The sequence below is a fragment of the Centruroides sculpturatus genome, unplaced genomic scaffold, assembly GCF_000671375.1.
Source record: "Centruroides sculpturatus isolate CEXI.00-Female unplaced genomic scaffold, Cexi_2.0 scaffold1480, whole genome shotgun sequence".
Classification (NCBI taxonomy): domain Eukaryota; kingdom Metazoa; phylum Arthropoda; class Arachnida; order Scorpiones; family Buthidae; genus Centruroides; species Centruroides sculpturatus.
In genome coordinates this window covers 144,495-156,234 of record NW_019385817.1, presented here as the reverse complement: position 1 = coordinate 156,234, position 11,740 = coordinate 144,495, and the positions used below count along the sequence as shown (strand labels likewise).

The following is an 11,740-nucleotide window of genomic DNA, read 5'->3' as shown; positions in this document are numbered from 1 at the left end:
ACTGGGGTTGGTCGGATAATTGAAAAGTCGGATAACCGAAAAGTATGAAAAAATCCATTATTAGTGTAGTATATTATTATATCCCATGTAATTAGTATATTAGTATATCGCTATTAACCTACTTCGCGTTGAATTTTCATCGATGTTAAGCCTAACAAAAATTTTTTAAAATAATAATCGTCGCTATTGTATCGTTAAAAATTAGAAAATTAAGCCTCGTTTAAATACTGGCTCCCTTTCATGTTCGAGCCATGTTGCCAGCTAAAACATGTAAAAATACTATTAAAGTAGCCAAGACATAGCCAAATATTGTAGCGCCACATCACTAGCGGACATTTGAATTTGCCAACTAGAACGGTCGGTTAACCGATGTGACGGTTAATCGGGGTTCGGATAATTGATGCTCTATTGTAATTATTTTATTGCCACTTCGCTGACATGATGATAATGATAATTGTACAATTAGCACAAATTGTGTTAATTGTACAATTATCATTATCATCATGTCATCATCATGTGTTAATTGTACAATTTTTGTTTCTTGCGTAAGAATTTCATTTAGATATTCTCACATATGCATTTTTTTGATGAAATTTTGAGAATATTTTTAGTTATAAATAAACGAATTGTGCATTTGACATCATGTTGTAAATTGCCAAATTTTTGATCATCCACCCATTATTTTTTTGATTGCTTCATCTCATGCATTTAAATTTTAAATCAACCAATTTTAGATTGCAGTGCGTACCCCTTCACACAATTAGTGGTATGCGTACCACTAATTGGGAACCATTGTTCTAGAGTCATTTACTTCATGCATGTGTTTGTAAAAGCTTCAAATTTAGAGTATGAGAAACCTGTTTGTTGACTACTTTTTAGATGGTGATGAATGTTTTGAATTATCAGTTGATGGATTAATGAAATTCTACCATATATAAGAACAGTTAAGACTTACAGGAAAAAGATGATCTGCTACAATCTAAAAACAAGCTGGTCAAGAATTGCTTAGTGAAAATACTGAATATTTTAATAAAGCTATTAGAAATTAAAATATGAAGAACATCTCCATTGCCAACAGTAAAATTGAAACTTGAAAGTATGATTATTTTAAAAATTACAGAAAAAAAGGATGCAACATCAACTGCTGAAAGTTTTTATGGATGCAAAGAAATTTAAAAAATAAAAGTCTTGTTCTGCTCATAATTTTTTTTCTACATTAAACACATGAAAAATGTATCATTTTATTAAGTAACACAATCAATAATAAAAGTGTATAATTCCTTAAAGTTTTTTTTATTGCTGTGTAATTTCACAATAGATATTAAGGATTCAAATGAGGAAAATGGTAATGCTGCACCACATTTTTTTAAGTTTTAAAAAACATGTATATTCATAATAATTGTTAGAAATTTTGTTTTAACCTTTAACTTTCCATTCATTTCTTGTATATTACTTTTTGTCTGAAAATTCCTTATTTTATCTGTATATTTTCTGAAAATTTGCAGTCCCTGTACCAGTTTTATTTTCATTTTTCATTCAATATATGCTAACAGCTTTACAGTATGAAGATGCCATTTGCTGTTTGTTTGTTTGTTTAATTCTTTCATCACATACAAATTACAGGCTTTATTATTCATATTGTTTAATTTTGTTAATATCCAAAAATTTTAAAATTAATAGATGTTATAGATAATACATTAATACTTAATATTTGTTAAATATACTGTATATTTTTCAATGTATTTAAAAAAATTAATTTCATATCATTTTCATTTTTTAATCATGTATGCTAATTTACAAATTTTACTTAATTTTTACAGGAAATTCTGGAATGGGGAATGGAAATTGGGGACGATCTGGTGGATTTGATAATGGATTTGGAAATCAAGGTCGTACTGTATTTTTCCAATAAATAATAATGACAGTTTTATTATTCTAATTTATTATAAAAGAAATGAATACACATTAAAATGTTGTCTTTTATAAATGTACTATACATTTATATATTGCAACATTGCAACTAACTTATATATTGCAAAATTTTCAGATAGGAATTTTTGATTAAAAAAAAATTTATTTCACTTTGACTTTATTAGAACATCAACATTAAATTTTATGTTAACATTTTAAAAATTATGTTTATATTTTTCTTTTCTTTTCAGTTCTAGTTTTGTATATGTGTGTCCAATATATAGCTCCAAATGAATTTGTGAGTACTGGGATGACACATGTATTTTGGCATTCAGCTGTATTGTTAGTGTTGTCAGCCTGCTGTTGTATTCTTTTCTTAGTCTTTGATTTATTTGTTTGTGTTCTTTGTCTGTTGGAATATTAAATATCTGTAGACTTTTCTTTTATCTGTGGATTCAATGACACATTCATTTCTGAATACAAAATCATCTTTCTTTGGGATTCCTTTTTCTAAGCAAAGTGCTTTGTACTTGTATTGTCTATAAATGCCAGAAAAATTTGCCTGGCTTGCAGCAAATCATATGATTTTGCTGCAAGCCAGTTTAATTTTTAAGTTTAAGCTATGTTTAATTTTTACTGTGTATTTTAATTTTGGTTTTTTTATTCTGATTTTATATTTAGTTTAGTTTATAATTATCCTTTCCTCAATTAATTTTTCCTAATTTAATTAAATTAAATTATATTCACTTAATTTCTGCGATAATGATATAGCGCGAAATAGACGCGCTCTGTAATTATTGCGACATGCAGCATGTAGCAATTGTCTTCGTGAATCGAAAATGTTATTCTGTAAAAAATCTATAAGAATTTAACTTTACACGTCTAACGACTCGGGTTTTTTTATTTCTGAATGGTACTTTCTTAATTCTAATAAGCGCCCTCTGGTAGCCGAATGCATAAAACCACCGAACATTGTAGTGGATTCAGGCATTGCAAATATGCTGGCCACGTGGAGTTTTCCAGGTTTTCTTCGCTAAATAAGGTCCAGCTTTCCATAATATTCTTCCTAAGATGCAAGCTCCCTGCAGATCGCTCGCGTGTCGCGTTGCAGTAACCAAATAAACCAAACTAATTCTAAGGGCCGATTATTTATTGCGACGTTGTCACAATGCCGGGCTGCAACTTTTCGTCACAATGTTCTGAATTTTTTTCACGGTGGTATTGCTGCAGTACATCATGCTTTTCCTGATAACAATAGAGTCGTGCCGGTTATCTATCTCTGTTCAGGAAAAATATTTGAATTGAAGTGACGTGACACCCATTCAATATCTGACATGAATGTATAGTTTATCTGGGTGTACTTCTTTTGCAAGTTCTATATCTGTTTACGTCTTGTATCTAGCTGACTCTGTTTTCGAGATTGGAGAAGGACGGGCAACAAACATACAGACGTAGTGTACAGTACAACAGTTAAAAAATTTATAGGTCTACAATTTTTTCAAATTGCATTTCAATTATTTTTCTATAAAAGCGATATTTTTGAGAACATACTTCCTGTACAATTTATACTATGAGTTGAAAAAAATATAAACACTTTATTATAACATAAAATACTTAATTATTACCCAGTAAGATGCTTTTTAACCCACTGAAAAACACCTTATTTCACTGAGAATTATTTATTAACCGTAATGGTCATCAACCTGAACTACAGGCCATCTTCAAGTTTTTAAAAATCAAGGAATATTTATAACTGTTTTTTTTTTNTTAGTTTAGTTTATAATTATCCTTTCCTCAATTAATTTTTCCTAATTTAATTAAATTAAATTATATTCACTTAATTTCTTTATAAACAGTTGTTCAAATGCTAAAGCTTCAAAATACACAAATGCTTTTATAAGTTCAATATGCCTACTCTGGAAATGGACTTTGGTAGAGTCGGATTGTTCTATTTCTAGCATCAACCTGTAGGGGTTATATTAAAAGAGGGAAATGGACTCTACTGAAGTTCATTTCCTGGATATAAATATTAGAGTAGAAAATGCAGGCATCCATGATTTGGTGTATCATAAACCAGGATCGATGTCTTCATACATCCCGGTCATACGATACGGTTCCATACAAGATTGCGGCATTTAAAGCCTTAATCAGAAGAGCCTTTACACATTCTTCTAACATCCAGGCCTGTGATACTGAGCTAGCGTCTATAGATCGGGTAGCCGCAGAACATGGTTATCACAAAGTTATACATAGGATGATACAACGTTATCGCCAGATGTATTCGGACAGTGCACAGGTGGTGGACCAATCGATTGATAACCAACTGGAAGACATGGAACGGACCCCCATCACTATAACCCATACTTAAGATCTATATACACCAAGGTTGCCAGGAAGTGCCAGATACGTATCGCTTTCAGGAGTGTCCTACTATTTTTAACATCTTACGTAATGGGAAGGACCCTCCTAACATCAGTAGATGACCCGGAGTCTATAGTGTCCCTTTAAGAGATAATAGATTCAATAGGGACTTGATATATATATATATATATATATAGGCTCTGCTAAACGGTCCATGGGCATCAGAATGCAGGAACATCAGGCTGATATTCATCACAGGAGAACCTCCACGGCCCTCGCTACTTATGTAACAGACCCAGACATAGTAGCCAACTTTACTCAGGCCAATCTCCTCCTTGCTGTGCCTCCCAACAAACATCTCAAATGGTTAGAGGCTATGCACATCTTTAAATCCTCCATCACACCACCACGTGCATAAATTTTAAAAAGGAGATGCTTTTGTCAATGGTCTGGCAAGAGTTGATTCACAGCATGCTCTAGCCGCTTGTTGTATCCGGGCAGGCCGACTCATTGTGCATGTGCAATGTAAATTTTTTGTAAATCGTTTTGAACTCAAGATTGAACTCTTAGTTAAACAGCATTCGTTAATCGAATTTCCATCTAAAAACCGTTAGAACCTGATGCAGAGCCCAGAAGGGGTTAGAAAATGTTCGTTTTTTTCGATGTTACCACACTGTAAATTGGTTTTGTGTGCATAATTTTTTAAAAGGAGATTTAATCAGTCTCTCTGGAAAATGTCTTGCCTTATATGTACTGTACTTCATTTGTTTTGATGTGTGTCATGAAGTCTGAAGTGTAGTGTTGTTCTGTAGTGATGAATTTTGTTTTCTAAAAATGTAATAAGTGTTAGATGTAGTTTGCAAAGATGTAATATATACAGTGACCATGCACTGTATATATTACATCTTTGTATGTGGTATCCTGTCAAATGCCTTCCTGTAATCTATGTATGCATTGGTAGATTTCTGTGTTATTTTTGTAATTGCTTAGAATGATTGAATCTATGATTAACTGTTTTTTTGCATCCCATGTGGTTTCTATGGCAGCCTTTTTGTTATTCTGTGTAATAGTATATATTGTTTGATGCATGAAGTGAATATTTTATGGTGTGTAGATAGACATGTACTGTAATAGATGAGGCATTATGTAAGGTCTTTGATGTATTTTTTGGGTTTCATATGTGTGATGCCTTGGTCAAGACATTTTTGGCATGTTTGTGTGCCTATTTCCTCATGCAGGGATGCAAGTATATTTTATCAGAAATTGTGAATGCTGGCTTCACCGGGCATCTTCTGGCTACATTTTTTTTTGTACTACAAGTTGATGTTGTGTATGTTTATTTCAACACAGGACATGATTGGTGTATTGTTCATGTTTTATTCTTCTTTGATCCAACTTGCTTCATCTTTGTGTGTGACTGAATTAGACCAAAGAACAGGCCAATAGTCTGAGTTGTTTTTCTGTTGAGGCACCATTTTGCTGTGGTTATGTAGTGGATTTGGAATGTAGTTGTCCGTAGAAAAGTGTCTCATTGTTTGTGGATAATTTAGTTTGTTGTTTTTTGTAGTATACAGGTTTTGTATTGTGTTAGCCTGTTGTTATCTAATATTATTTATTTGTGCTTGTAATCTTTTTTGCCAAGCAGACTTATGATCTGTATGTTTTGATTGTATCTGTGATTGTAGTTTATGACCATAGTACAATATGAAAAACTACTGTGACTGCACCAGAATAAAGTAATGCATGTATGTCTGAAAGTGTTGATTCTGATTTAATATATTTTGATAGTATGTGTGTATTTAAGTAGTGTACAGTTTCCCTAATTGTTTTGATGTAGGTATTTTTGGTATTTGTGGTCTATGGAATTTAAATCAATATATTTTGTGAGTGTTTTTTGAAATTATTTTTGGGTGTGTTAATTAATTTGTGTTTATAGTGTCACTTGTTGTAATTGCAATTGTTGTTTGTTTTCATTGTTCACATTCATGTTATGGTGTGTACATGACTTCTGTTGAGGTACTATTAATGAGTGCCTTATATTCCCTGTAATTTAGCATTTTTGTATATTGATGCATCAAACAACAAGTTATACAGCATATATGTTCAAGAATTGTTTGTAGAAAAAAGATTGTTGCATACTGCTGCTTAAGCACCTTGGCTGGGTTGGTGTGTTTTGTCCATTGTGTATGAGTGAGGTGGTGCATGTGTTTGTGATGCAGTAGTCATACTTGGGCCAATGCTGCATTTTCCACTTGTGGCCAAGGGATATTGTGGTAGATTTTAAAAACGTGAACCTCTGCCTAATCCATAAATATTGACCTTGTTAACCTGGACAATATGAAAGCTGGTATTAAGCTGAGAATGTGTTACAACCATTTTTTCTCTCACAAAAGTGAGTATGTTTATATACCTAAAATTAGGTGTTTATAAATCAGCTAACCTTGACATGGGAAATAGATGCTGTTTGGCAGTCATCCACTCTGAATCAAACATTGCTTGTTAGTCACTCTACTTTATTTCTTCTCATAGACCTTACTAATATGAGTATCCCTACTCAAAGCTTGTGCTCCTGCCAGCATTGCTCTTTGGTTCATTAAAACTACTGAGTCTCTCTTCTCAACAAAAGTGTTAACCAGCAAAAGAGTTATTATTAACTATCTTATTGGGCTGCAATTTGAAAAATACTACAATGTATACAAAATCTGTCACAAGAATAATAGAATTAGACTAATAACTTTCTAATTTTTTAAAATTGAAAATTGAGTAAAATTTTAGAAAATTATTAAAGCAATTATTTTTAATTGTTTCATTTCATAAAATTTTATTTCAGGCAGTAATTTTGGAGGAGGCTTTGGTTCAGGAAATAATTTTGAGAGTCATGGCAGATGGGGAGGAAATCAAGATAGGCGATTTGATGATAGATTTTATTCAGGTTTTGGACAAGGTGGGATGAATTTATATGTTTATATTAATAATAATCATAACTTAGTGAATAAAACGTAATTTGTATATTGATTGAAATTAACATCTTTAAAGTAATTGTATATAAATATAAATAAAGTATATAAATAATTTGCATCAGATGAAAATAATGTAGATTATAAATTATTAATAAAGATAGCAATTAAAAACATTGAGTGTTTTTCATAAATGAATGAATTGTTTTTTGATGATGTAACAAATGAAATAAATTTAAAATATTAATTATGTATTTTACTTTATACAATTAATATATTTAGTTTATTTAGCTTGTTACATTATCAGAAACAATTCATTTTTAAATAAAACCACATCTGGATGTTGTTTATTTATTATCTTTATGAATAATTACTTGTTATATAAAATATTACGAAGTTCCTTAGTAGGAATTCCTTTCTACTTTGATGGTGTGAAGTTACTTGCATAAATATAATGATCAATAATCATATATAATGTGATATAAAAATGTTATTACATATTTTACATTTCATTTATTAAATTAGAATTTTAGAAATTTATAAAGTAAAATTAATTAGTTGACTTTATTGACAAGGCATTTTATATCACTTCATATTGAAGTTATGTTTGGATGATGATGATGACATGATTGATTCCAATTGGCCGTGTTTCTTTATGCAGCACTCAAGCGCTTTACAGCGAACACTCTGAAACCCATTTCTAAATGCAGTGCTGCAATGTAGTGAACCGTTTCTAAACATTTGCTGAAAGAGGTCGCTGCAGTGAAGATAAAGCAGATTTTATGTCCGCTATATGTGTAAAGCAAAATGGACGCTTGTGTGCATAATACAATATTATGCTGTGAAAATAAAAAAATCGAAGTGACTGTTGATAAAAATATTATGGAAAGATTAAGAAGGATTAAATTTTATAAAATGACTCTAAAAGTTACCTAAAGAATAAGAAAATACTAAATTTTAAATATAATTATATATGTTGTTCGTTTGTGGTGAAACCATGTTGTAATATTTTTTTAGAAGTATTTTAAAAACACAATCTAGTGTTCAACAATCACATGGCTTATTCTCAACTAAATAAAAGGTGGAGAATAAGCCATGTGATTGTTTTAAAAACATGATTTAGTGTTCAACACTTCTAAAGATAATTATATATATTCTATCTCTTTACTTTGTTCACATTTAATGAAGATAAATGCTCAATTCTTTATATCTCTTTATTTAAATATTATAGTTCTTTAACTAAAACACTACTTTTGGCTGTAACTGGAATTAAAGAATAAATTATGGCGTCCATGATTTACTTGAGTGGAAAGCGTTTCTAAACTATGATGCAGTGACATGTAGCGATAGCTGCTCATGACGTCATTTACACTACACTCTCTCTGCATAAAGAAACACGGCCATCTTTACTTTATGTCACTATTGATGACATCAATGATGACACAACAATCAAACAACACATTGAAATTGAAATATATAATAATAATTTCATATGTATTATTAATAATAATAATAATAATAATAATATGAAGTTTGTCATGCACATAAAGTGTTTTAAAGAAGTGTCTGAATCAACAGAAGATAATCTCCATCCATGTACTCCAACTTCAGCAAGAAACAAAGAAATCAAGAGACCTTAGATGATCAATAGACAATTTGGTCAGTATATTTTAGGAATTTCACATGTCTCTGTACACACCATTCTTCACAATGCCTTGAAAATATATTTGTCTCTTCAGTTTCTTTGGAATAATATGAGACAATTGTATTCAAGGAAGTAATGCAGAATGGGCTGTGAAACTTTTAAAAATAGCACAAATATTTATAGAACTGTAGCAGAAGTTACTTATTTTGAAGCTTTGATCTTCTTGAAAATACCTGTACTATTAATATATCAATAATAAGTTTGGTTTATTTTTGACTCTGTTATGTATTATAATGACATAATTTCAGGAATACTCCACAGTTAATGTTTTCCTAGTATTACATCTTTGAATTTTGGAATCCAGACTTTACAGTGTGTATTTATCTCTCAATGCAATGTTTTTTAATTGATGTTTGTTAGGGGCTCATATGTTGATGACTCTGGGAGAATAGCAGCATCATACTAATTCAACATTTCCTATAATAGATGGCTTAACATCATTTATACTTATGTTACTTGTGTTCATGACATGACATTATTACTATGTTTCTTTAAGCAGATTAAATGTTTTGGTAAAGTTTTCAACAAGTTTAATGTTTCAAATCCATGATGAACTCAGGATATTTTTCTTCCAAATTATAAATTAGAAGTTCAGACTATTTACAAAAAATTAATTTAATTTTTGAGTCTATCAATTAATCCTTTTCACGCACCATAGAAGTACACCTTTTACATTGGTTTGAAGAAATCAACCAACTGTCAAGTTTATACACTTTGTATAAACTTGACAGTTGGGTGAGAAGATTTACTTTGATTTTTAATGTTATAGGCGTCAGAACCTAAAATGAAAGGCTGACGTCTCATCATTTTTAATAATGTAATATTTACCTATTGTTAATTGTTTTTAAGAAGTGATTTCTTCAAACCAATGTAAAAGGTGTATGAAAAGGATGTGTGAAAAGGATTAATTGAGACTAAAAAATTAAATTAATTTTTTGTAAATAGTCTGAACTTCTAATTTATAATTTGGAAGTTTAATGTTGTTTTGTTGGTCATAATGCATCATTTCAGAATTCCAATGGTACACACCTACATTCTCTAATACCTTGCTATTTTGTATTTAATCTATCTAAATATGGCATCTACCACACTAACAAAAACTGACATGACATGTAAGAAAATGTTTGAATGTGTGTATACTCATAATTATACTATAAGATACACTAAATCTGTTCTAACAACACATTATAATTATAATGTGTTGCTAGAACATGAAAACTATTCTTGGTGTATTTTTAATTCCTCAATGTATGTAATGTGTTTGATATAATAATATATTACAAATTATTAATGAAATAACCAAAAATCAATTCATGTAATTTATGGGGGAAAATGGAGTTTAAAATGAATAAAAATGATACTTTAACATTAAAGAAGTTAATTTGTATTTAAGGTGGAGATTCTGGATGGAATGGAAATGGAAATTTTGGTTCAAATTATGGAAATAATTTTGGAGGTGGAGCCATGAGAAGTGGTAGTTTTCAACAGAGAGGACAAGGTCCTTATGGAGGTAAATTGATATATAAATATATTTGAAATGTAGTGAAAAATAATGCATATGTATAAACAATGTACAAACTGTTTTAAATAATTAAGTAATTAATAAATACAAAAATAATTTTTTAAATGTTTATAGTTAGGTAATTAGTATAGTTACTGGTTTTTATGGAAATGAACTTTATATTTCATTATTTAATTTGCTTGATATACAAAATGTTTTTTTAGTTAATTTCATTTAATGAAGTTTAAACTTATTCTCTACAGTTAGATTTTTGTTTGAGGAATTTATTTGATTGCAAATTTACTTTCAAGATCATGCATTTAAGGTATCTCATATATATATAATGTGCAATAATATACATTGCAGTTTATTTCCTTCTAATTAAGTTATAGCTATATCATTATTCAATATGCTGATTTAGTTAGTTTTTCTGACATAATTTTTAATTTTCAAAATTAATAGAATATTAAAAATTTATGGAATGGCAACATTTGTAATTTGTTTTTCAAATTTTTAAAGCTTTTTCAATTTATGAATTATTTAGATAGAATTATTTATTTTGTACAAAAATGTATAGCATTTTGTTTTTTTTTTACTGTTTTACATTTACTAAGTCAGCTGGAATTATGAATCAAAATGCAACTAAACGGTTAGATAGAGATGAAAATTTAATTTATTTGTAAGTTAATAATCATCAACCAGTTCTCTCTTCCTTCTAATATGATACTCTTTAGGAGAGGAGTAATGAAATTTTTGGGAATGAGTCAAAAAAATATGTATATTTAACTTAAGATTAAGATTGGGTGTAAACCAATTATTTTTATAGAGATCCAAAAACATATTTAAAGAAATTATATTAGAATAAATAAGTATGTGGAATGATGCTTGTGCAAGATAAGCACACTATCCTTCACAGGCCTTTATTTTATGGGCAAGTTCTGAGTATTTACTAATTTTTCAGTATATGTTGAGTGTTTGGTACAGCTATCTCTATGATGTATCAGGACATTCCAATTTTCAATGCTGACTCAGCACTGATCTCAACATTCGTTAAAATTCGTTTCTTTTTTCAACGTTGAGGTAGCGCTGTTGTCAGCGCTGACTCAACACACTCAGCACTCAACAGATATGTTGACTGCTACTTTCCAATGAACTGTGGGTAATTGGTAAGACATTTGAATGGAATCCATCTTGCTGAGAATGGAATTATGGGAACTAAGCACTTCGTACTCGAGTTGGAACGTTGTTGATGACGTCAAATTGTTGACTTCAACACTCAACACTCGCGTTGAAAATTGGAATGTC

The 11,740-nt window shown here is 30.0% G+C and overlaps 1 pseudogene; it reads left to right on the top strand.

Annotated features, from left to right (window-relative positions):
- LOC111642304 overlaps positions 1-11,431 on the top strand; it is a 22,720-nt pseudogene extending 11,289 nt beyond the window's left edge.
- The last annotated feature ends 309 nt before the right edge of the window (positions 11,432-11,740 follow it).